At 41.2% G+C, this 27,938-nt stretch overlaps 1 protein-coding gene and 1 long non-coding RNA gene across 2 annotated transcripts in view; one reads left to right on the top strand and one right to left on the bottom strand.

The window, feature by feature from the left end:
* LOC127528934 (uncharacterized) overlaps window positions 1-11,649 on the bottom strand; it is a 40,315-nt gene extending 28,666 nt beyond the window's left edge. Inside the window, exon 1 of the long non-coding RNA XR_007935557.1 lies at window positions 11,513-11,649. This is a non-coding gene — a long non-coding RNA (uncharacterized LOC127528934). The remainder of the gene's footprint in view (window positions 1-11,512) is intronic.
* A 235-nt stretch (window positions 11,650-11,884) lies between these two features.
* znf385b (zinc finger protein 385B) overlaps window positions 11,885-27,938 on the top strand; it is a 426,132-nt gene continuing 410,078 nt past the window's right edge. Inside the window, exon 1 of the mRNA XM_028806201.2 lies at window positions 11,885-12,401. The gene's annotated coding sequence lies outside the window, so the exon portion shown is untranslated. The remainder of the gene's footprint in view (window positions 12,402-27,938) is intronic.

Raw genomic sequence — 27,938 nt, 5'->3', positions numbered from 1 at the left:
AAGACTAAAGTTGACATTTCATGCTTTTTTCCAACTGTGTCCCTATTTTTTTTTTCTTTTCTCTGTACCCTAACAAGCTTTCATATGACGCTCAGACGATGGGCCTTTTCACGGCGACTTTGATATCTGAAAACTTATTTTTTATTTCGGCACTGTGCGACTTTGTGAACTTGAGCTTTCGAGTTTCTCTGACACTCTATGTCACTCGATCAACTTCCTTTTGTTGTTTATATCACTGTTTAAACCAACAAATAGTACATTTTTCTTTGCCTCCACTTAGTATTCGCTGAAATTCTTTTATTTTCCCCTGCGCTTTTGTCATTGCCATTTCACAGAACGCTGAGCTTAAGGGCTATTTATATTGATTTGCATATTCAAACAGGCGAAATTCTGGGAGGAGTCGGGGTGGAGTGGCAGGCGTGTGCATGTGCGTTACTTTTCAGGCTGACCGGGATTTATGTAGCTGAAGAACGTGGAAGTTGGTGTACGCACAGATTTATGCATCTGGATTTTTTTTGTGCATACGCACATTTCTGTTTTTGTCCATACGCCATGTTTTAGTGTGAATTCTACACACAGCGTTATACATGAGGTCCCTGGTGCTTGGTCCGGAGGTCAGGAAATGAAAAGTGACTGTTAAGTTCCCCCAATGTCACCACTGCCTCCAGATCTCTCCCTTTAGCCTGTGAAAGAGCCTGGGTGTTCTCCCCAAACCTTAAACAACTGACACTATTACGCTTACATGAAGGGTGGGGGGTACTCTCTCCTCTGTGCCCACAACCAAATACACTTCACCAGGGGGGTGGCTTATGCATATGGATGCCCTGTGATGCAAGCGTACCACTAACAGCAAGGATTCCCAGCATGCACTGCAGCCACCAGGGGGTGCCCCAACTCATGCAAACACCTGACACCAACGCTCGGCAACAAATGTAAAACGAACGAAAGGGCTTTGTTGTGGGAAACTCTTCAGGTAAGTGTTTCCCACCACTGCCACAAGTATATTAAACGTAACAGGTACGTACATAACAATGCTTTTGTTTTCACTCTCTTCTCTCTCTCTTTGCCACTGCCTCCACGCAAACATTGTTCTCCTTCCTACCAACTCTCGCTCGATCCAAGTGTGACAGGCAACTCCTTTTATGTTACACCCGGAAGCACTTCCGATGTTCTGAAGCTGTAGCTCAAAAGCACTTCAGGGTGAGAAGACAGCCCGACAAAGTAGGGCTCCCCAGTCCCCACAGCACCCCCTTGGTGGCACCCATGGAACCCAATAGGGCTGAGTCCAAGAACTCCAGTTCCCATGATGCCCTATGGGGAATCCAGGCTGGGTAAGGATGCCGACCGTCTCTAACAGCAACTTCTGGTGACCTTGAAGTGAAATGAAACATTTTCTGGTCTTTGTCATATTATGTGTCTGATTTTGAAGGTAGGTCCTGAAAATGGTAATGGCTACAGCTATTAATGGCGGAGTGGTGGCTCTGAGGCTAGAGGGCTGCACTGGTAATCAGAAGGTTACCTGTTCAAATCCCGTAAAATGCCAAAAATAACTCTACTCCATTGGGCCCTTGAGCAACGCCCTTAACCTGCATCCAGCCCTGTATGTAAGCACTCTAACCTGCAGGTAAAAAACCTGGGGGTGGGTGGCAGAATTGGCACTCCAGCCACCATAAAAAATCTCACACTGGTTCCATTCCTTCTGAACTAGTGTGGTGCTGAGGTGTCACCTGCTGCTCTCGGATCTTAATCTGGGTGGATTGCTGTGTGGTGGATGAGGCAACGTGCTATAATCAGCTCTCTCTTAGAGAGTCAAGGCTAGGGGGCTGTCAAAAAACGGGGCATGTTAAAGCCCATTGCGGCATTCCTTGTGTGATGTTGGGCTCTACAAAAAATAAATGGTTGCCATTGTTCTGCACATATATAAGCCAAATATCCAACCTCACACTTGATTCTCCTGTGATAAGCACTAGCTCCCTTTGAACCCAAACTAAAAAGTGGGCACCTAATTTTATTTTGGAACATCCATATTTAGATTAAACTATTAATCAGATGCATTAAGAACATAAAGTTTTTAAATCCGTTAAGATGTTTATATCTACTCTCTCTATGTATATATATATATATAAAATCCTAAGCCTAAAAGTGCAACGATTTTATGTGACGTTTTTGTGTCACGTTTTTTGTCACGCTTTAAATTGGGCTTATTTTAAAACCTACATATACATGTTTGGTATCATTCTTTTCAGAATTTATCAAACTTTAATGTGATGGTGTTAGATTATCAGATTCTTATTCCGTTTTTAAATTATAAACTAAAAAATATCAAGAAGTCACATCCCGCGAGACAAGACTTTGTGCCAAGAGATTTAACCACGTCTGGGGCTGGAAATAAAAGACAAAGAGTAGGACAGCTGCTGTACAGGCTTTTAAATGTTCAAAGTGCCGTGCGAGATGCAGATCAAGTGGCACGGCAGCAGCAGCAGCAGCAGCAAGCCAGCAGGTGATCGAGCAAAGAGGAGGTAAAAAAAAAAAATTTTTGTTTCCCATTGTATCACCGTTTAAGAGGGGGTTTTGAAGGAATGACCGCATCTCCTTGGGGTGCGTTCAGTCCCCCTCTTCACAACATGAGTGGCAGAGACGTGAAGTGGCTGGCGTGTAGCGCAGGCCAGGGGGGTTGGCGAACCCCCTAGTATCTTAATATATATAAAGTCAGCTGCATGATGGTGCAGTTAGCAGCACTCCTACCTCACAGATTCAGCACCCTGGGTTTAATTTCCATTCCTGATGGCTCACTGTGCGGAATTGGCTTGTTCTCCCAATGGTTTTTAGCTATTCCTGAATATTCCTCAGAGATGTGCGGTTAAGTTAACTGATGCTTCCAAATTGCCCCTTGTGTTAAGAGAATTGACCCTGTGATGAACTGATACTGCGTTCAGGGCTGTTTCCTGCCGTGTGCCTGGTGTTTTTACAGGATAGGCCACAGTCCCCTTTGACCCTGAATTGGTTTAGGAACGTTATGTTATGAATATATGGCATCATCCATCCATCCATTATCTCCCGCTTATCCGAGGTCGGGTCGCGGGGGCAGCAGCTTGAGCAGAGATGCCCAGACTTCCCTCTCCCCGGCCACTTCTTCTAGCTCTTCCGGGAGAATCCCAAGGCATTCCCAGGCCAGCCGGGAGACATAGTCCCTCCAGCGTGTCCTGGGTCTTCCCAGTGGCCTCCTCCCAGTTGGACGTGCACGGAACACCTCACCAGGGAGGCGTCCAGGAGGCATCCTGATCAGATGCCCGAGCCACCTCATCTGACTCCTCTCGATGCGGAGGAGCAGCGGCTCTACTCTGAGCCCCTCCCGGATGACTGAGCTTCTCACCCTATCTTTAAGGGAGAGCCCAGACACCCTGCGTAGGAAACTCATTTCAGCCGCTTGTATTCGCAATCTCATTCTTTCAGTCACGACCCATAGCTCATGACCATAGGTGAGGGTAGGAACATAGATCGACTGGTAAATTGAGAGCTTCGCCTTGCGGCTCAGCTCCTTTTTCACCACGACAGACCGATGCAGCGCCCGCATTACTGCGGATGCCGCACCGATCCGCCTGTCGATCTCACGCTCCATTCTTCCCTCACTCGTGAACAAGACCCCGAGATACTTGAACTCCTCCACTTGGGGCAGGATCTCGCTCCCAACCCTGAGAGGGCACTCCACCCTCTTCCGGCTGAGGACCATGGTCTCGGATTTGGAGGTGCTGATTCTCATCCCAGCCGCTTCACACTCGGCTGCGAACCGATCCAGAGAGAGCTGAAGATCACGGCCTGATGAAGCAAACAGGACAACATCATCTGCAAAAAGCAGTGACCCAATCCTGAGCCCACCAAACCGGACCCCCTCAACACCTTGGCTGCGCCTAGAAATTCTGTCCATAAAAGTTATGAACAGAATCGGTGACAAAGGGCAGCCCTGGCGGAGTCCAACTCTCACTGGAAACGGGTTCGACTTACTGCCGGCAATGCGGACCAAGCTCTGGCACCGATCATACAGGGACCAAACAGCCCTTATCAGGGGGGCCGGTACCCCATACTCTCGGAGTACCCCCCACAGGATTCCCCGAGGGACACGGTCGAATGCCTTTTCCAAGTCCACAAAACACATGTAGACTGGTTGGGCAAACTCCCATGCACCCTCCAGGACCCTGCTAAGGATATAGAGCTGGTCCACTGTTCCGCGACCAGGACGGAAACCACACTGTTCCTCCTGAATCCGAGGCTCGACTATCCAACGGACCCTCCTCTCCAGGACCCCTGAATAGACTTTTCCAGGGTATATGGCATCATGTTTTATGTTTTTGTTTTGAATTGGGTGGCACGGTGCTGGAGTGAGAAGCTTCACAGCTTCAGAATCACTTCAAATCCTGGCCCAGGCACCATGGGTGTTTTGCATGTTCTCCCTGTGCCTACATGGGTTCTCCTCCTCTTATAGCCCAAAGATGTGTAATGCTGGTTATCAGGTAACTCTGAATTGGTCTGGTGTGTAATTGATTGTGCATGGGTATACATTTGCAAGTGTGCCATTATGTCCACTGCTGGTCCTGCCATACACTTGATTCTGCTGGGATAGACACCAACAACTCCTTGACCCTAAACTGGATAAGACCTTTAAGAAATGGACAGATGTTTACATTGCCTGCTGATTTTCTCCAAGGCTTGAAGTGGGCCAGTACTCACCGGTATAGAGTACCGGCACTTGTACGTTTTGCTGTTTGAAGTTATCTGTATTTCTACTCTTTTGACTCTTTGGAGTGTATGCTTACTTCAGTACTCTGTCCTGGCACTTTAATGCCACATGTGTTAACCAGCAGAGATCTCCTTGAAATGGTAAAAGGGATTTTCTCATATGGTCCCCCCTTTCAAAGAAGTATCGGGCATGCTAATTGATAGTATTCTTGACATAGTAAACTCGTCATTAGATATGGGGGTCTTCCCAGACTGTCTTAAGAATGCTGTAATTAAACCCCTGTGGTCTCAAGAAAAATAATCTCGACACCTCTGCTTTTGAAAATTTTAGACCTCTTTCTAACCTGCCTTTCTTAAGTAAAACCCTAGAGAAGGCAGTCATTATGCATCTTAATGACCACCTCAACAAACCTGTTGTTCCTGATAAGTTTCAGAACAAATCACAGTACAGAAACTGCACTCGTTAAAGGAGTAAATGACTTGCGTGTAAATGCAGACAGCGGCCATTTATCTGTTCTCATCCTCTTAGATTTGAGTGCCGCATTTGATACCACTGATCACAATATTCTTAGAAATCGCCTTAGTCAATGGGTGGGCCTCTCTGGCAGGGTCTTAAATTGGTTTGAGTCCTACCTGGCAGGTAGAAAATTCTTTGTTAATTGTGGTAATTATACTTCAAAGACACATGATATTCTACATGGTGGTCCACAAGGCTCTATCCTGAGTCCACTGCTCTTTTCGATTTACATGCTTCCGTTAGGTCAGATTATCTCATGGCATAACATGAGCTACCACAGCTATGCTGATGACATACAACTGTATTTATCAATAGCGCCTGATAACTCCGACACTCTTTATTCACTGACCCCCAATGTCTCACTTGTGTTTCCGAATGGATGAATAGTCATTTTCTCAAACTAAATAAGGAGAAAACATAAATGTTAGTGATTGGCAATAATGGATATAATGAGGTTATTAGAAATAAACTTGATGCATTAGGATTAAAAGTCAAGACGGAGGTAAAGAATTTAGGGGTCATTATTGACTCTGACCTGAATTTCAAATCACATATTAATCAGATTACTAGGACAGCATTTTTTCACTTAGGAAATATAACAAAAGTTAGACCTCTTATAACATTGCACAATGCTGAAAATTAGTTCACGCTTTTGTTTCCAGTCGACTAGATTACTGTAATGCACTCCTCTCAGGACTACCCAAAAAAAGACATGAATTGATTGCAACGAGTGGAGAATGCAGCTGCTAGAATCTTAACTAGGAAAAGAAAATCTGAGCTCATCACACCAGTCTTAGCGTCACTACACTGGTTACCTGAGTCATTTAGAATTGACTTTAAAATACTGCTTATGGTTTACAAAGCCTTCAATAATCTGCTCCATCCTGCCTGTCACCTTACACTCCAAATCGTAACTTCAGATCTTCAAATGAGGGTCTGCTTAGAATTCCAAGAGCTAAACTTAAAAGAAGTGGTGAGGCGGGCGGCCTTCTGCTGTTATGCACCTAAAATCTGGAATATGAGTTTACTGATAGAAATTCGCCAGGCTGATATGGTGGAGCACTTTAAAAAACTGCTAAAAACACATTACTTTAACATGGCTTTCTCACAGCTTCATTTTTGTTTGATTCTGATGCTCTGTATATTCAATTAATTATAATTATCATTCATGGTGGCTCCGAAATCTGTACTAACCCCTACTCTCACTTCTGTTCTTTTTCCGGTTTTCTGTGGTGGCGATCTGCGGCCCCATCACGTGATCAAAGCACCGTGATGTCCCTCCTTTGATGGATTAAAGGCCAGAAGTCCACATGACCTTCATCATCAAGTTCTTCCATGAGAACCCTGAATACCATGAGGACTGATTGAGGTCATTTATGTCAGGTAGAATGCCTAGAGGGGGCTGGGTGGTCTTGTAGCCTCGGACCCCCTGCAGATTTTTTTTTTTCTCTAGCCGTCTGGAGTTTTTTTTTTTTTCTGTCCTCCCTGGCCATCGGACATTACTTTTACTCTATGTTAATTAGTGTTCCCTGATTTTATTTTCTTACTTATTTTGTCTTTTTTCTCTTTTCTTCATCATGTAAAGCACATTGAGCTCCATTATTTGTATGAAAATGTGCTATATAAAGAAATGTTATTGCTGTTGTACTCTGTGTGTTCACCCTGCGGTGGGCTGGTGCCCTGTCCATGGATTGTTTTTGCCTTGTCTCCTGTGTTGGCTGGAAAAGGCTCCAGCCCCCTGCAAAGGAATAAGAGGGCTTAGAAAATGGTATGGTATATTAAGGTACATAAAGAACGTAATGTTTTCCAAACCATATGCTGATATTTATGTAAATAAAAATAAAGTGGGTGGCATGATGATGCTGCTTCCTCAAAGATGCAGCATCCTGGGACTGAAGTCTGTGTTTGATTGGTCTCTTTGTGGGGTCTGCAAGTTCTCCTTGTGTTGGTTTTCCTCAGGTGCCTGACTGCTCCTGCCACAAGCCCAAAGAAGTGCTTCCAAATTTGCCCCTGTGTGAGTGAATGGAGTCTGTCCCAGCAAACATGCACACAGTAGCATCATGTGGGCACCTTCTGAACAGTGTGGACGTAGGAAAACACACTTAAATACTGTACTGGCACAATGTGGGGGCTGCTACAAGGTGGTCAAAATGGATTATTCTGACAGTACAAGTTCCATAAATCCCTCATTCGCCCAGTGGTTTGGTAATGCTGGACTAATGTAATCACTGCCCCTACAGTTTCCCACTTTTTAACATTGTATCAAAATAACTAATCCTGACAATTAGTATTGTTGGTGGGTTTGATTTTGATTGTATAAGTAAAAACTTGAACAACTTCAAAAGGTATCATTTTTATAATGGCTGCAATTGCACTGTTTTTTTATATATTATTGGGTATGTTTACATGTTCATGGTTGTAACAATACCCCCCCCCCCCCCAAAAAAAAATCATGTGCATGGGTACCAATAAATACAAAGATGTTTTGTATTTGTAAGAGTAAACAGTTTAAAGCCACATTAGCACATTGTGTTTTTAATTCCTTTTATTTATTAATTAAATGTAAATCTTCATAATTTCACATAATTTAATTGATGGAAAAACAAATACTGTGGTAGCGCTGCTGCATCACAACATAAAGCCGGGGGGTTCACATGCCAGGTTTCTCCCTTCGTTTGGGTTTGCGTGTTCTTTCTGGGTCTGTGCAGGTTTCCTCTCACAATCCAAAGACAAGTTAGGTGGGCCGGTGATAATAAATTGTCCTTACAGTTTGTGTGTGTGTTCACCCTGTGATAAACTGGTGCCCTGTCCAGCAGCTGTTCTTCCTGCCTGTGTTTACTGCTTACTGGGATAGGCTGTGGTATAAGCGGGTACAAAAAACAGATGGATGGATGGATCAGTAAAGTATGGACTTTTTTTTCAGGTTCATGGACAAATTTGGGCATCCTGTCTGTCTACCCTCACAGAGATAGTGATACCTCAATGAGCAAATCCCAAATGGGCCAGTGATGGGTGCCCATATTGAGCCAGTATGTTTGCCTACACTGTACCAATGTCATTCTGCTTGCTGGGTAATTGAGTGGTTCGTGGGCTCCAGCCCAATGCGCCTCTACATTGGATTAACCGTGTTGATGGTTATATGGTGTTCTGCGTTTCCTTTTTTATTAGAGAATGTGATTGTATTTATATATGTTGTATTGCGTAATCTTTTTTTACTACAGAATGTGATTGTATTCCTATATGGTGTTTTGCATTATCTTTTTATTACAGAATGTTGTATACAGTATTCCTATATGGTATTTTGCGTTATCTTTTTATTACAGAATGTGATCATATATTTTTTTATTAGAGAATGTGATTATATTCATACAACATATGGTGTTCTGTGTTATCTTTATTACAGAATTTGATTGTACAGATATTTCTATAAGGTATTCTGCATTATCTTTTTTATTCACAATGTGATTATATTCCTATAATGTGTTCTGCATTTCCTGTTGTATTACAGAATGTGATTGTATTCCTATATGGTGTTCTGCGTTATCTTTTTTGTAATAGAATGTGATTATATTCATACAGTATATGGTGTTTTATTTATTATAGAATGTGATTATATTCATACAGTATATGGTGTTCTATTTATTACAGAATGTGATTATATTCCTATATGGTGTTCTGCATTATCGTTTTTTATTACAGAATGTGATTGTATTCCTATATGGTATTTTGCGTTATCTTTTTATTACAGAATGTGATTATATTTTTTTTATTAGAGAATGTGATTATATTCATACAACATATGGTGTTCTGTGTTATCTTTATTACAGAATTTGATTGTACAGATATTTCTATAAGGTATTCTGCATTATCTTTTTTATTCACAATGTGATTATATTCCTATAATGTGTTCTGCATTTCCTGTTGTATTACAGAATGTGATTGTATTCCTATATGGTGTTCTGCGTTATCTTTTTTATTATAGAATGTGATTATATTCATACAGTATATGGTGTTTTATTTATTATAGAATGTGATTATAATCATACAGTATATGGTGTTCTATTTATTACAGAATGCGATTATATTCCTATTTGGTGTTCTGCATTATCATTTTTTATTACAGAATGTTATTGTATTCCTATATGGTGTTCTGTGTTATCTTTTTTATTATAGAATGTGATTATATTCATACAGTATATGGTGTTCTATTTATTACAGAATGTGATTATATTCCTATATGGTGTTCTGCGTTATCTTTTTTATTATAGAATGTGATTATATTCATACAGTATATGGTGTTTTATTTATTATAGAATGTGATTATAATCATACAGTATATGGTGTTCTATTTATTACAGAATGTGATTATATTCCTATATGGTGTTCTGCATTATCATTTTTTATTACAGAATGTTATTGTATTCCTATATGGTGTTCTGTGTTATCTTTTTTATTATAGAATGTGATTATATTCATACAGTATATGGTGTTCTATTTATTACAGAATGTGATTATATTCCTATATGGTGTTCTGCGTTATCTTTTTTATTATAGAATGTGATTATATTCATACAGTATATGGTGTTTTATTTATTATAGAATGTGATTATAATCATACAGTATATGGTGTTCTATTTATTACAGAATGTGATTATATTCCTATATGGTGTTCTGCATTATCATTTTTTATTACAGAATGTTATTGTATTCCTATATGGTGTTCTGTGTTATCTTTTTTATTATAGAATGTGATTATATTCATACAGTATATGGTGTTCTATTTATTACAGAATGTGATTATATTCCTATATGGTGTTCTGCATTATCATTTTTTATTACAGAATGTTATTGTATTCCTATATGGTGTTCTGTGTTATCTTTTTTATTAGAGAATGTGATTATATTCATACAACATATGGTGTTCTGTGTTATCTTTATTACAGAATTTGATTGTACAGATATTTCTATAAGGTATTCTGCATTATCTTTTTTATTCACAATGTGATTATATTCCTATAATGTGTTCTGCATTTCCTGTTGTATTACAGAATGTGATTGTATTCCTATATGGTGTTCTGCGTTATCTTTTTTATTATAGAATGTGATTATATTCATACAGTATATGGTGTTTTATTTATTATAGAATGTGATTATAATCATACAGTATATGGTGTTCTATTTATTACAGAATGCGATTATATTCCTATTTGGTGTTCTGCATTATCATTTTTTATTACAGAATGTTATTGTATTCCTATATGGTGTTCTGTGTTATCTTTTTTATTATAGAATGTGATTATATTCATACAGTATATGGTGTTCTATTTATTACAGAATGTGATTATATTCCTATATGGTGTTCTGCGTTATCTTTTTTATTATAGAATGTGATTATATTCATACAGTATATGGTGTTTTATTTATTATAGAATGTGATTATAATCATACAGTATATGGTGTTCTATTTATTACAGAATGTGATTATATTCCTATATGGTGTTCTGCATTATCATTTTTTATTACAGAATGTTATTGTATTCCTATATGGTGTTCTGTGTTATCTTTTTTATTATAGAATGTGATTATATTCATACAGTATATGGTGTTCTATTTATTACAGAATGTGATTATATTCCTATATGGTGTTCTGCGTTATCTTTTTTATTATAGAATGTGATTATATTCATACAGTATATGGTGTTTTATTTATTATAGAATGTGATTATAATCATACAGTATATGGTGTTCTATTTATTACAGAATGTGATTATATTCCTATATGGTGTTCTGCATTATCATTTTTTATTACAGAATGTTATTGTATTCCTATATGGTGTTCTGTGTTATCTTTTTTATTATAGAATGTGATTATATTCATACAGTATATGGTGTTTTATTTATTATAGAATGTGATTATAATCATACAGTATATGGTGTTCTATTTATTACAGAATGTGATTATATTCCTATATGGTGTTCTGCATTATCATTTTTTATTATAGAATGTGATTATATTCCTATATGGTGTTCTGCATTATCGTTTTTTATTACAGAATGAGATTGTATTCCTATATGGTGTTCTGCGTTTCCTTTTTGTGTTTTTCTAAATGGGTGCAGCACCCTGCGCTTGGCAATGGAAGTGCTTTGTATACTGAACCGAATGTGTCTGAACTCTCAAAAACACGACTAATGACCCCCGATTTCTAAAGATTTCTTTTGTTTTTTACTCTTTTTTTCTACTCGCCGTGGACGTCTGCCTACCTTCACGTTTTGCCGCTTGTTGCGATGTCGCGGACTCGCCGTGTCCTTGCCGCCTTCTTCCTCTCACTGTTTATGCCCGCTACAGTCCTCGCCCTGACGACTTCCTTGCACTGTCGTGTCTCCGAACGCGCTGGTATTGATTTGTCGCCTCCGTTATTCTTATTAAATATGACACTAGTGACGCGCGCTCCCCGTCCGCCAGCACCGACGAGGACACTCGCGGGCTCAGGTACAGTCCAGGGGCGCGCATGCGCAGTGCGTAGCCGAACGCTCAAGCCTCGAAGCGCAGGAGGAGCAGAGCAGGCGAGAACATCGTGATCTGTGTGCGTACCGGACAGCTGCTCCGTACCTGCAGGTGAAGCGCTGCCGTCGCTGCTGGCTGGTCGGGCGGTTGGCTCGAACTCAACGGAGGCTCGCGTTCTTTTCTCTTCGCCGCACACGGAAAGGTTGGTTTGCCCGTGCGGAGCAACGCTGCTGGATGCCGCTTCGGCTGCCGAGCGACACGGAGGGAAGGAAGGAGCACGCAGGTACCTCGAGCGAAGAGCTGTCACCCTGGGACTTGTCAGTAGGAAAAGTTTGAGAAGGGGGCTGAGGACACACCCTTCTCGTGCTAAACTCTAGAGGCCGTGTAAGACGGCGCTCGGGGGGCCGCGTGTAACGGAAAGTTTCCACCCCGAGGCTCACGCCGCCTGCCGTTCCGAACAGCTAAGCTGGTCTCGTGCTGGAGTTGTGGCGTTCTTCTACGCTCCACAGCTTCCAACTCCGACTGCGCAAGACAGCGTGCCGCTGGGATCGCTGCCGCTCACCTGCAGCCCACCTGCCGCCCTGCAGCTGCCCACCCGCTGTTCTCCTGGTTCCTCGGAGGCTCAGCTTGGCAGCCGCCTGTACAGTAAGTTGAAATGCTTTCCTGATTCTTTACTGAACTCGGCGCGTTGCTTCGACCTTCATGGGGATGCATGTGTTGGGCTGTGCTGTGCTGTCCCGCTTTCGCGTTGTCCTTACGCTTAAGAGAATGTCACATTAACGGGACATCCCTCTGGAGACCATCGAGTATCCTCGGTGGAAATTAGACGAAAAGACACGCGGTAAGGACACATGGAGTCGACCCAGCTTTGCAGGTCAACTTATTACCAAGGATGCCTAAGCATGAATTCGTGATGTCGTTCGGTAGATGCATACGATATACTCACCTTTATATAATACTCGGGTGTTTGCCTGTCTATAAATAGATGAAAGTATTAGCTACAATTCTAAGCTCGTGGGTTTGTATCCGTGACTTGCTGGAAGGTTGGGGGGTATTACTGACACTTTGAAGGGATTGTTTGCATCGCAGGGCAAGTTTATTGCTAATTGGTGAGATACGCCATAATGACTAATATCCAGGTGTTTGTCTGTTTGTTTGGCCCCAACCTGCGTTGTTCATTGACATAATCAGCTCAGATTAGAGCACCTTCCTCGCTGTTTTCTGGTTAGTAAGCCCGGAGTGGGCAGTAAATGTCAAACGGGTTTCTTTCTTTTTAGCATATACAGTATACTAAATATAATACAGATGGCTAAAGTGCTCGAGGTGCTGGCATATTTGCTTTTGCAGTTGGATTTCAGTGTTCATTATGTGAAGAGTGATGATGAGTTTGAGTAAAAAATGATCTGTAGGAAATGAGAGCTGGATATTTGGTAAAAGCACTTGTGCGGTACAAGAGCCTTTTCTGTGTGCTTATTATGTGCGATGCTCAGTCATTTTAATGCCTGCTGTCAAACTGAATGTGTCATATACAAGTGTCACACATCTACTTTATATTTTTATTTTATTAATTTTCATTGTAATCATTCCATACAAACAGATCCATTTATAACCCAACAAATTTGAAAACAAATCAAACCCCATCCCTGAGAAGGAGAGCTTAGCTAAAGGAAAATTTCTTTAAGCTTTTTAATAAGGCAACATTAGACAAAAGAAGGGGAGAAGTAAATATCTATATAAATAAGAGATGGAGAAGGGAGTTAAATACAATAATAGTTAATTCTCTTATTCTAAAATAATATTGATTAAATCCTGCCAAGTTTTGAAAAAATTTTGTACAGATCCTCTAACTGAAAATTTGATTTTTTCCAATTTCAAATAATATAAAACATCAGTTTCCCACTGACTTATAAGAGGAGAATTAGGATTCTTCCAATTTAACAAAATAAGTCTGCGTGCCAAGAGTGTAGTGAATGCAATCACCGTTTGTTTGTCCTTCTCCAATTCAAGTCCATCTGGAAGGACACCAAACACAGCTGTTAGTGGGTTAGGAGGGATTGTGATACTAAGGCTGTCTGAGAGGCACTTAAAAATCTTTGTCCAAAATGATGTTAGTTTGGTGCAGGCCCAGAACATGTGACCCAGTGAGGCAGGAGCTTGGTTGCAGCGCTCGCAGGTCGGATCCTGGCCTGGAAACATTTTGGACAGTTTTAAGCGAGACAGATGAGCTCGATATATAATTTTTAGTTGAATAATTCTATGCTTTGCGCATATAGAACTCGAGTGAATTCTCTGCTTTGCTACCTTCCACTCCTTTTCTGATATATTGATTAAGAGATCTTCTTCCCAATGTCCTCTTGGATCTTTGAAAGGTAGGGACTCTAATAAGATTTTATATATTGCGGAAATAGTTTTTGTTTCCTCGGAATTGAGCAGTATTTTTTCCAGCATTGTGGAGGGTGCAAGGTGGGGGAAATCGGGCAATTTCTGTTTAACAAAATTTCTAATTTGAAGATAGTAAAAGAAATGTGTAGCTGGGAGGTTAAATTTTGAACGTAATTGTTCAAAAGATGTAAATATGTTGTCTATATAAAGATCTCTGAGCATTTTAATCCCAAAACTTTTCCAGGTATTAAAAACTGGATATACTTGCGAAGGTTGAAAGAGGTGGTTCCCTTGCAAAGGTGCCACTGATAAAAGATTTTCCATCTTAAAATGCTTCCTAATTTGGTTCCATATTCTGAGTGAGTAAAGCACAATTGGGTTATTAGTATATTTGCGATAACTTTCATTTATTGGAGAGCAAAGCAGGGAATATAAAGAAGTACTACAGGATTTTACTTCTATTGCAGACCAAGCCTGTGTATGTGCATTTATTTGTGTCCAGGTTTTTATGGCTTGTATGTTTGCTGCCCAGTAATAAAACTGAAAATTAGGTAAAGCCATGCCACCTTCTGCCTGAGGTCTTTGTAGGGTCGCTCTTCGGATACGTGGGTGTTTTGAGTTCCAAATGAATGAGGTTATTATTGAATCTAACTGTTTAAAAAACGATTTATTGATATATATTGAAATGTTTTGAAATAAAAAGAGAAGTTTAGGAAGGATATTCATCTTAACAATGTTAATTCTTCCGGCTAGAGTGAGATGAAGGGTTGACCATCTATGCAAGTCTTGCTTAATTTTTTCCATACAGACGCCAAAATTTTGTTGATAAAGAGCTTTATGTTTACTTGTGATATTTACCCCTAGGTATTTAAACTGATCTGCTATGGTAAAAGGTAGGGTGTCTAATTTAATATTATATGCTTGTGAGTTCACTGGAAAGAGTATACTTTTATTCAGATTAATTCTAAGACCAGATATCTTTTGAAATTCTGTTAGTGCTGTTAAAACAGCAGGGACAGTGTTTTCTGGGTCCGATATATATAAGACCATATCATCTGCATATAGAGAAATTTTCTGTTCCAGTCCTTCTCTGACAATCCCCTTTATCTGATGAGAATTTCGGCAGTGAACCGCCAGTGGTTCAATAGCGATTGCAAACAACAGTGGCGACAAGGGACATCCTTGTCTGGTACCACGTTCTAGTTTAAAGTAGTCTGAGCAAATTTTATTAATACAAACTGAAGCTTCTGGACTGGTATACAGTAGTTTAATCCAAGCACAAATATTCGGGCCAAACCCAAATTTCTCCAATGCAGTGAAAAGGTAATTCCATTCGATCATGTCAAATGCCTTTTCTGCGTCTAATGATAGTAATATCTCTGGGGTGTTTGATTTTGCTGGTGAATATATAACATTAAACAAGCGTCGGAGATTTGAAGATAGATGTCGGCCTTTAATAAATCCAGTTTGATCTTGTGATATTACCGAGGGCAGCACTTTCTCCATCCTTCTAGCTAGGATTTTTGAGAGTATCTTAACATCATTATTCAGGAGTGAAATTGGTCTATATGATGCACATTGTAACAAGTCCTTATTTTGTTTAGGAAAGACGGTGATTAATGCTTGTCGAAATGTTTGAGGTAGTATTTGGTGGTCTTTAGCTTCTGTAAATGTTACCAATAAGAGTGGAGCTAGCTGAGTGGAGAATTTCTTATAAAACTCTACGGGGTAACCATCAGGGCCTGATGATTTCCCGCTTTGTAGTGACTTTATAGCGTCTAGTAATTCTGTTAGCGTTAGAGGTTTATCTAGTTCCTCAGCACTTAAAGCATCTATTTGTGGTATTTGTGAATTATCCAGAAATGCATTAGATTGCGTGTTGTCTTCTTTGGGCTCAGTGGAATATAAAGACTTATAGTAATCTCTAAATGTGTGCATTATTTTATTATGGTCGATGATTTCTTCTCCATTCTTGTTGGTGATTACTGGTATTGCATTGTGAACTTCTTGTTTATGAATTTGTTGAGCTAAAAGCTTATTAGCTTTTTCTCCGTGTTCATAGTAATGCTGTCTAGACTTATAAATAAGTTGTTCAGTTTCTTTAGTTGTTAAGATGTTAAGTTCTGTATGCAAGGCCTGCCTTTTCCTGTGAAGAGCTTCACTTGGACGCCTGGCTTGTTCTTCATCTATTCTAGTAATTTCATTTCTTAGCTCTGACACTTTCTTGGTTTCTAATTTATTTCTATGGGAAAGATATGAAATAATCTGGCCTCTTAGGAAGGCCTTTAGAGTTTCCCAGAGTGTTCCTGCAGAAACCTCTGTAGACATGTTTGTCTCTAGGAAGAAGCTGATTTGTTTGGATATAAATTCTGTGCAGTTCTCGTCTGCCAATAAAAGAGGGTTAAGACGCCATCTGCGAGGTGAGTACGAGGGGCTTATTGATTTTAGCTCCAAGACTAGAGGGGCATGGTCAGAGATAACAATTGTGTCATATTTGCATAATTTAATTGTAGGCAGGAAATTATTATCTATAAAAAAATAATCAATTCTTGAGTAGCTATAATGCACTGGTGAGTAGAACGAATATGTTCTTGAGTTTGGGTTAAGAAACCTCCAGGGGTCTGATAAGTTGTGATCCTTTAAAAACTGTGTAATTATCTTTGCAGTATTAGATGTCGTCCCCCCTGTCACAGGAGTCCTATCTAAGAGTGGATTTAAAACACAGTTAAAGTCCCCAGCCATTATAATTTTATGAGTGTTCACACTGGGAATGGATGCAAATAGATTTTGCATGAATTCCTTATCATCAACATTGGGTGCATAAACATTTATCAAAATCATTTTACTGTTATATAAGTTGCCCATGACCATCACATATCTCCCTTCAGGGTCCGACACTACCTCTGATGCTACAAAAGGAACTGTTCTGTGTATGAGAATTCCCACCCCTCTAGTTTTCTTTATAAAGCTAGAATGGAACATTTGGCCAGTCCAGTCTTTTTGTAATCTGAACTGATCCTTGGTTAGTAAGTGGGTCTCCTGTAAAAATACTATTTTAGCGTTTAAGCCTGTTAGGTGAGAGCATACTTTCTTTCTCTTTAATTCGTGATTCAGGCCTTTAACATTCCAGCTCACAAAGTTAACTGTCCCATCATGGAGACATTGATTCTGAGTTTTTAATGTCATTTTATAGTTTTAATTGGTAATATGGCAGTTTTAATCTTAGTTTCAAGATTCCCCCGGAGTTGTTGCATGTTAGCCTGTTGCTGCATTGATATTTATAATTATAAGGATTATAAGAATAGATTAGATATAACCTGCTCTCCTTCTCTCCCCCCTTTATCCCCCCACCCCCCCATTTTGCCTCCCCACATGAGGCTAGACCCCACTTCGCGATGTTCCAGTCCTCTGACATACGAAGAGACAGAGCACGTCCAAAACAAAACAAACCCCACCCTGCAGCGGCGTTACAGAATTAAAACAGAGATATCTTTTACAGTTAAATCCTTAATACTATCTGCCGAAAATGTTCTCATTAACAATATTTAATCTTGAACCAATCTTCAGCGCTTTTAAGTTAAGATATTAAGGTTAAAAAAAAAAAAAAAAAAAAAAAAAAACAACCCTGGGAGTGATTTTAAAAACTAGTCCAGGATAAACCTGGTAATTCATACTGTAATAGTATAATGGTAATTGTATAAATAGTAGAACAAGCATTAAACCAAGGGTATGTAGTTAAACAGTCTACTTTAAGGTATAGTAAAATAAAAAAAAAAAATAAATAAATAAATTAAAAAAAAATAAAATAAAATAAAAAAAAAAAAAGGAAAAGAAATAAAAAAAATAAATAAATAAAACGAATCCTACTTTAATCACTTCCACATTTTCACACTCACGTCTATAGCTCTATAACTCTGATTAAAACATAAACATATAACATATAAAGTCCAGATATAAAAAAAATTTTAAAAAAAGAGAATAAGAGATGTATAATTATAATACCAGTCTCTTTAAACATGGATCCAGCGATCAGATCATCGGTCTTTCCCGTGCCTTGATAGAATACGGCTCTTTAATTTTAATTAACTTTCAAAAAAAGTGTCGGAAACAGCTTCTTTAATTCTTTTTCAGCTTCTTCTTTGCTGAAGAAAATATAATGTCCGTCTTGAACTTCCACTTTCAGTTTGGCAGGATACAAGAGGCTGTATTTGATATCGGCTTCCCGTAGCATCCTTTTAATGTCGTTGTAGGATCTGCGTTTTGCAGCTGTTGATGGTGAGAAGTCGGGAAAAATACGAATAAGATTATTTTCGAATATAATCTCTTGCTTGTGTCTGAGAAGTGCCATCACATCAAGCTTACATCTTAGTCGTTCGAAGCGGACAATAAAAGACCTAGATTTAAAGGCGCTTGGTATCTTTGTGCGATAAGCCGTGGCTATCTCATTGTCGAGTTTAAAATCATCTCCAATTATTTTAGACAGTAATTCTACTGCAAATTTCACTGGGCTTGAGCTTTCTCGTTTCTCAGGTATACCCTCAATTCTTATATTATTTCTTCTGCACCCATCCTCCAGGGCTGCAAGTCTGTCTCCAAGTTTTTTGTATTCCGAGTTCGCAGCTGTGGCTTTTTCATCGGCGTTAGATGCCATTTGTTCCGCTGTTTCCACTCGAGCCGTGAGTCCCTGCTTAACGTCTTCCAGCTGGTCTGAAACGTCATTAATATGATCATCAAGCCTTTTCAGTTTGGAGTTAGTTTCTTCAATGTGTTCCACTAATTTCTTCAACATGCCTTTAAAGTTCACGTCGAAACGTTCAAATAGACGCGTTTCCTTATCTTTGTTATCCTTCTTGAGCTCAGTGGCCACCTTCTTAAGATCATTTGTGTTATCTTTCTTAAGCTCATTCATGGCCGTAACCATGGCAGTGGCCAGTGTAGTGTTCATCTCTTTCTGTGTAGCTATCTGTGTAGCGATCATCTCTTTCAGTTCGGACAGTTCGCTTCTGCTTTCGTGCTCCGCAAGTGAAAATGCAGCTCCTGTTACAGGCTCGCGATGAGTAGATGAGAGCACGTCCTGCAGAGCCCTTTCTAGTCTCGAATGATCCTCAGTAATCGGCGATCCCTCGCGACCTGTATCACTTGCGCCTTCGCTCCCATTTTCACTCTCGACTGGAGACGATACAATGGAGCGGGGCCCCAGGAATTCTGCGCATTCTTCTGCCTGTTCCAGGTCAGTCTCCGTGATGCCATACCTTACACCTGCACTCAGGCCGGAAGTCTGTCCGGACTTCGATGCAGCTTTAAGTTTCTTTTCTGGTTCTTTCTGACTTTTCTTCTTGTTACTCATGCTTGTATATTGTAGTGGAAGTTCCTTGGTCGGGTTAAATACAGGATACCTCTAAATAATATGAAATACGTGGGAAAATAAAGCCGCTGCTAGCGGAGCTCTGCTTCAGACGTCCATCTCCTATAAACGGACCAAACCAACCATCAAGTGTCACACATCTACTAGCCAAATGCACTTCATGAAGTCAATAGTTAGAATTTCAGCATGCGAAAGCAGCGCTTGCCTATTGTGTAGTTTTGACTGCTGTGGTTTTTACTTGGAGGGGACTGTATAAAGTTATATGATTAAACATTACATAGATAGATAGATACTTTATTAATCCCAAGGGGAAATTAGGCCTTTGCTTATTATTTTATATATTATTAGTAGTTTACCACTGATAATATGCTGATATAGTGCCCCACTGTGACTGCTCTTTTTAATCTTTAGCAATGTCAGGAGTTTAGTTTACTTTGTTTTAGTAATTGTGGTGTTTATTTGTTGTTTGCTGTAAGTACTTATTTTGTGAGCTTCTGTAAAAAGCCAGGCTTTCCTTGTGGGGACAAATGACCTATCTATCTATCTAGCTATCTATTATATAGTGCCTCTCATATCTATCTGATAATTATATAGTGCCTTTCATATCTATCTATTATATAGTGCCTTTCATAGCTATCTGATAATTATATAGTGCCTTTCATATCTATCTATTATATAGTGACTTTCCTATCTATGTGATAATTATATAGTACCTTTCCTATCTATCTATCTATCTATCTATTATATAGTGCCTTTCATATCTATCTGATAATTATATACTGGAAAGGCACTATATAATTATCACATAGATAGGAAAGGCAGTATATAATTATCAATCTATCTATTATATAGTGCTTTTCATATCTATCTGATAATTATATAGTGCCTTTCATAACTATCTGATAATTATATAGTGCCTTTCCTATCTATCTATCTATCTATCTATCTATCTATCTATCTATCTATCTATCTATCTATCTATCTATCTATCTATCTATTATTGGTACAAAAGCCTTTTGTTATAGTAATGTAAAATGCTTTGGCGGTGTAGTCTTGGAAACGCTTCCCATAACGTTTCAGTTTCATTATTATCTTAAGTAATGATAATTGTCCATGACAGAGGAGTTGAATAAATATTGTGAGTTTGGTCTGTCTTGATAAGCTTCATGTAAGATTTGACTTTCATTAATGACTCAAGTAATAATAATTGTACACGACAGAGAGGAGCAGAATAAATATCATGTGGTCACTCAGCTTTTATTTTGTGGGACTTCAGTGGGAAAACATTAAGCTTTACATTTCTGTGTGCAGATTCCCAAAGAGGACACGGCAAAATAAAAACGTCTGCGCCAATGAATTCCAATAATTAATATTTATTTATTGATGCCGGATTTCGCTGTGTTGTTGCCTTTCAAAGTATGTAGGGGGAAAACCAGTGGAAGTGGTCTCCCAAGTGAGATGATTTATTATGCTCTCTTGGAAAAAGTAGCTGTTCAGGCCGACTCTCGGTGGAGAAAAGCCGGAGATACGTTTTGCGCGTAATCTTCTTTGGAACTCTCTATCAGTCGTTCTTCTAAATATAGCTTCTTGATGCTCAGTGATAAAGTGACTTACTCGTCGTCGTGAAAGATTCGCTTGGATTGCTCTCCTCTACCCGAGCGGATGAGGCACACCAACTTCTACAGTTACAAATGAACAGGTAAAAAGCTCAAAAAGCAAATGTTGCAAGCTGGAAAGAACAGCAATTTGTTTAATTTTACTATGAAAATTCCCCCCGAAGCTTGTGAAGAACAACTTGTTCGTGTGCACATTTTATTTTCCAGTTTTCTCATTTCAACAGAGCGATTAATTATTTAATAGTCCTCCCCCCTCCCGTATGGTTATAAATAATTCTGGTTATGAAGAAATCAGGGTCTGTGTGTGCCACTGAAAAGTAAAAGGCTTCTTTCCCAGAGAGCTATACATCGCCACGCTTAGTACAGATGGCAAAAGTCTCCTGTTGTTAATGTCATCTGCCTGAGCATATTTTCTGGAGAGGCTGTAAAGCTCTAGTGAGCGACACACTGAGTCACACTTGCCCGGGCCAAGGGCTCGGCGCAACGATAGCTTCCAGCCCTGTTTCTGTGGTTCATGATATCGAAATATGTTTGTGTTTCTTGGGAATCAGCTGTGTAAGGAAGGAAGTTCTGCTGAGGGGAGGCTTGATGATTGTCTCGGAGAGGATTATTTTTCATATATTTGGTTGGTAATCCTCTCAGAAATGTATCTCCTCTTCATAACTGTGTCATGAAGGTCAAGGGGATCATCTAATATACTGTAAATATGTCTCCTACTGTATATGTCATGGCAATCCTAAAGCTGCTACCGGCTGCCATGTGAGGGGTTTGCTAATCTGAAAACAGACACACACGCCTGAAAATCTCTACATACACACACACACACACACGTGCACAGTAATAAAATCTTGATTTGTCTCTGGTTGTTGTATATTTAATTATTCATTTCCATGTAGTTCTTTAAATGCTGCATCCTCACGCTGGCATTTTGCACATGACCTTTAAAATTGTGGCTAGTTTGGATCAAATTGAATTTTATTGATATGACGTTGGCATTGTAAAATGTACCTTTACAGGAGAGAGAAAAAAAGTCTTTACATTGAAAAGAAATCTAAACTCCCCGGGCCTGCTCAAATTTACTTGTACACCTTTACAAAAATAATTTTGTTTGACTTTACACATTGTGACAGACGCCCCTTTGGCACTGATTCCTAGGGAACAGCCATGGGCTGCACACTACGTCCCCCGCAATGCTTGGTGGCAGTCCCCCTGGGTTGCATCGGGGCCACCGCTTGGGGGAGCTGCACGGCTTCCTGAGCCCGGGTGGGCTATAAGAGGAGACATCAGCGCCAGAGTCAGGAGGAGGACAAAGCTGCCTGGGAGGATTGGAGGAAGAAGAGTGTCAGTCAGTCAGTCATTCTCCAACCCGCTATATCCTAACACAGGGTCACGGGGGTCTGCTGGAGGCAATCCCAGCCAGCATAGGGCGCAAGGCAGGAACAAACCCTGGGCAGGGCGCCAGCCCACTGCAGAACACCCACACACCAAGCACACACTAGGGACAATTTAGGATCGCCAATGCACCTAACCTGCATGTCTTTGGACTGTGGGACGAAACCCACGCAGACACAGGGAGAACATGCCACACAGGGAGGACCCAGGAAATGAACCCAGGTCTCCTAACTGCAAGGCAGCAGCGCCACCACTGCGCCATCGTGCCGCCCGAAGAAGAGAGTGTTGATGTTTTTTCTTATGTGTGTTTTGGGGACTGTGTAGGGCCTGTGGGACACGGGGAAGACATGCCCCACGGCTGAAGACAATAAATCTTTTGTTTCATTTTTATGTGCCTCTGTTGTCAGTCTGTGTCGGGTCAATGCCTATATAGCTCGTTTGCCACAACATACACTTCAGAGCATGGGGCAGCATGGTGGCGCAGTGTAAGCGCTGCTGCCTCGCAGTAAAGTTCCCAACCCGGGTCCTCCCTGTTGGAGTTTGCATGTTCTCCCTGTGACTGCGTGGGTTTCCTCTTATAGTCCATGCAGGTCAGATGAACTGGCGATCCTAAATTGGCCCGTGTGTGTGCCCAGTGATGGACTGGCATCCTGTCCAGGGTTTGTTCCTGCCTTGTGCCCTATGGGAAAGGCTCCAGCACCTCCTGCAACCCTGTTCATGACAAAGTGGGTTAGAAAGTGACTTCAGGGCACTCTTGATGCTCGTCTTCTTTACCCCCAGGAATTTCAGGCAGATATTTGTAGGCCACCTTAGGGTCACATTGACTCTTACAGTACTGCTAATCTCCGTATTGTAATGTTTTTGTTTTCTATGTTTGGAAAATCTGAACAGACGGGAGATGGACATTTTTTTAAATTTATTTTTTGAATACTTGAGCACATTTCCAGCTTGAAAGCTAAACTTGCATTTCTCGGGTGAGGTTAGGACAGCAGCAGCTGTTATCTTTTAGGGCAGCGGCCTCCTCTTATATTTGTTATAACACGGCCGACTGTCAAGTGAGTTACTCTCTCATTAGCAGCGATGGCTGAGACTTATGGAAGCCGTCAAAATGGTCATTTGTCTCCTTAGAAAGTAGCCCTTGTAAATTCAAAGTGAGATTCTCCATAAAAGCGGTGGCGTTCTTTTGTTGTGTGACAAAGCACATTTATTTGTTTTAAGGAACAAAACACACAACACAAAAAAGAAGCTCTTTTTCTCTTCTGAAAATAAGCCGGGTGTGTCTGCTGACAAATCCTTCAACGTCCTCCTTGATTTGAAGTGTGCCGACGAATTTGGCAGCTGGTCCAAAGCAAACATCCTCAGAGCCGTGTCAGAATGAAGCCGGCGTCCTACTGCATTGCTAACAGAGACCCCGCTACGAGAAGCGGCACTGGGATCCTGGATGTGTGCAACTGAGCCCTTCAAGTCTTTGCTTGCTCCATGTATGGGTGTTTCCAGCTTAGTTTTGAATTTCTTGTGCCACGTCACGTGACTTCGACACACGATGAAGCACCGTCCCGGACACGTCTTTGCGCGCTTTGTGACCAAACTCCGCCAAACTGTGTGTCCTTTTGTGAACGTGTGTGGGTGCCGTGAGCTGAACGCTTGCAAGCAGAATTTTCGGTTTTTTGGCCTCTGAATGCTTTTGATGCTGCAGCCAAAATCAACAAGGGATCTTGCCGTCCAACTCGGTGAACTTGACTGTGTTGTACCTGACATTCCTTTAGTGCATCTTTGCCTGGCTGCCATCAGATAGTTTAGTCGAGTTCATCACATTTAATTAATTTCTGCAGGAATTTTGCAAATTGTAAGCTTTTCCAAATGTCATGCTGGCAGATTTGAATGCTTTGAAAGAATGCACTGTATATATTTAGTTATCCATCCATCCATTATCCAACCCACTATATCCTAACTACAGGGTCCTGGGGGTCTGCTGGCGCCAATCACAGCCAGCACAGGGTGCAAAGCAGGAAACAAATCCCTGGGCAGGGCACCAGCCTACCGCTGAACACACACCCCCACACACCAGGGACAATTTAGGACCGCCAACACACCTAACCTGCATGTCTTTGGACTGTGGGAGGAAACTGGAGCACCCGGAGGAAGACATGGAGAGAACATGCAAACTCCACGTAGGGAGGACCCGGGAAGCAAACCCAGGTCTCCGTACGGCGAGGCAGCAGCGCTACCACTGCGCCACCATGCCACCCCTATATTTAGTCAAGTGGCAGAAATAAAAAAAAAATCTGCTAGTGAAGAAGTGTTTTCGTTAAAAAAAAAAAAAAAAAAAGCATTCTTCTCGTTTTTGTTTTTAATGATTAATAATAATTAAAATTAAAGGCAATTTTTGGAGCCAGTGTGTTGTAAGGAAGCTCACTATTTTTGTACGTTTGCAATTTTTTGGACCACGCAGCAGCAGAGTTGCATTTCTTTCCAATATTTCAGCCGCAGTATTCAGTTTCCATAGAAGCCTGTAAGTCCGCATTTATATTGATCCTTTGTGATAATGACATTTTATTTTCTGTTGAAAGTACGGATTTATCTTGCAAGAGTTAAAGGCACGGCGATTACTGGCTTATTAAAATGAAAATTGCTAGCAGTGGTTAGTCATTGATTTATCCGCCATACCTGCAGTATTGACATCAGGGTCGCAGCGGGGACAGAGCCGATGAGGAGCGCTCACGTTGCGTGCATTACGCTTTAACGAGGGTTTATTTTCACTTCTTGGTGTTGCGACTTTTTGAAATCCCTTCATTGTTAAGCTTTGATTTTGTCGGCTGCTCTAAGACTTTCTTTCCTTTGCCAAGGTAATGGCAGCTTGTGCATGAGGATTTCCTGACTGTACTGATTTTGTAGATTTAAATTTCATAAAGAATGTGATCCATGTCATAGATCCCATGTCTTTGTTCACAAAGAGCCGACATCTGCGCTGGTAACATTGGACAGATGGCTGTGACTGTCTCTGAGATGTCTGAACCGGACAGCAGGTCATCGCAGGGCTCCGCCACTCATACCAGGCCAGATTATGGTTACCAGTCAGGCTAACTATTCTATCTTTTATAACCTGCTCAAAAAAATTAAAGAAACACTTTGAAAATACCTGTGGTGGGTTGGTGCCCTGCCCGGGGTTTGTTCCTGTCTTGGGCCCTCTGCTGGCTGGCATTGGTTCCAGCAGACCCCCGTGACCCTGTGTTAGGATATAGCTGGTTGGACGGTGACTGACTGACTGACTTTGAAAACACATCAGATCTCAATGGGAAACAAATCCTTCTGGCTCTCTCTACTGCTATGGACTGATATGGTGATATGTGAGGAACGAAAGGATGAAAATGAAAATGATCAACCGACAGAGGGACATCCCGAAAATTAAAGGGAAGAAATGATAAAGTGACAGGCAGGTGAGTCCATTTAGCCAAAATGTCATTGCAGCAACTCCAAATCATATTCAGTAGTTTGTATGCCCCAATGCCTGACAACATCCTAATGAGATGACAGATGGTGTCCTGAGGGATCTCCTCCCAGATCTGGACCAGGGCATCACTGAGCTCCTGGACAGGCTGAGGTGTCGGATGGACAGAAACATAATGTCCCACCCAGAGGTGTTCTGTTGGATTGAGGTCAGGCGAGTGAGCGTGGACAGGGGCAGGGGGGCCAGTCAATGGTATAAATTCCTTCATCCTCTCGCCACATGAGGCTGGGCATTGTCGTGCAACAGGAGGAACCAGCATGGTGTCTGACAATGGGTCCAAGGATTTCATCCTGATACCTAATGGCAGTCAAGGTGCTGTTGTCTAGCCTGTAGAGGTCTGTGCGTCCCTCCGTGGATATGCCCCCCCCAGACTGACCATCACTGACCCACCACCAAACCAGTCATGCTGAACGATGTTACAGGCAGCATAATGTTCTCCATGGCTTCTCCAGACGTCTGTCACATGTGCTCAGGGTGACCCAGCTCTCATCTGTGAAAAGCACAGGGCACCTGCCAATTCTGGTATTCAATGGCAAATGCCAAACGAGCTCCACGGTGCCCACTAGAGGACATCAGGCCCTCAGGCCACCCTCATGAACTCTGTTTCTGATTGTTTGCTGAAAGACATTCACACCAGTGGCCTGCCTGCCTGCTGGAGGTCATTTTGTAGGCTCTGCCAGTGCTCATCCTGTTCTTCCTTGCCTAAAGGATCAGATACCGGTGAGTCCTGCAGATGGGTTAAGGATCTTCTACGAGGGTCCTGTCCTTCTCTCCTAGAGGAACTGCCTACCTGTCTTCTGGAATCTCCTCCATGCCCTTGAGACTGTGCTGGGAGACACAGCAAACCTTCTGGCAATGACCCGTTCCATCCTGGAGAAGTTGGACTACCTGTGCCAGCTGTGTAGGGTCCAGGTATGGCCTCATGCTACCAGTAGTGACACTGACCGCAGCCAAATGCAAGACAAGTGACAAAACAGATGAGGAGGGAAAAATGTCAGTGGCCTCCTCCACCTGTTAACCCATTCATTCCTGTTTGGGGGGTCTCTCATTGTTGCTCCTCTAGTACAGCAAAGCAGCTGAAACTGATGAACAAGCCCCTCTGCTACTTAACTGACCAGATCAATAGCCCACAAGTGTCACTGACTTGATGATATATGGTTAGGTCCATAAATAAAAAAAATAGTAAATAAAAAAATTTTGGTTCTGTACTTTACCACAATGAATTTTAAATGAAACAACTCAGATGCAGTTGAAGTGCAGACTTTCAGCTTTAATTCAGTGGGGTGAACAAAACGATTGCATAGAAATGTGAGGCAACTAAAGCATTTTTGAACACAATCCCTTCATTTCAGGGGCTCAAAAGTAATTGGACAATTGACTCAAAGGCTATTTCATGGGCAGGTGTGGTCAAGTCCGTCGTTATGTCCTCATCAATTAAGCAGATAAAAGGCCTGGAGTTGATTTGAGGTGTGGTGCTTGCATGTGGAAGATTTTGCTGTGAACAGACAACATGCGGTCAAAGGAGCTCTCCATGCAGGTGAAAGAAGCCATCCTTAAGCTGCGAAAACAGAAAAAACCCATCGGAGAAATTGCTACAATATTACGAGTGGCAAAATCTACAGTTTGGTCCATCCTGAGAAAGAAAGCAAGCACTGGTGAACTCAGTAACGCAAAAAGACCTGGACGTCCACGGAAGACAACAGTGGTGGATGATCGCAGAATCATTTCCATGGTGAAGAGAAACCCCTTCACAACAGCCAAGCAAGTGAACAATACTCTCCAGGGGGTAGGCGTATCGATATCCAAGTCTACCATAAAGAGAAGACTGCATGAAAGTAAATCCAGAGGGTGCACTGCAAGGTGCAAGCCACTCATAAGCCTCAAGAATAGAAAGACTAGATTGGACTTGGCTAAAGAAC

This window comes from Erpetoichthys calabaricus, chromosome 8 (assembly GCF_900747795.2).
Source record: "Erpetoichthys calabaricus chromosome 8, fErpCal1.3, whole genome shotgun sequence".
In the NCBI taxonomy this organism is placed as follows: domain Eukaryota; kingdom Metazoa; phylum Chordata; class Cladistia; order Polypteriformes; family Polypteridae; genus Erpetoichthys; species Erpetoichthys calabaricus.
Note: the sequence above shows the minus strand (reverse complement) of the source record. Positions and strands in the feature narration are given on the sequence as shown.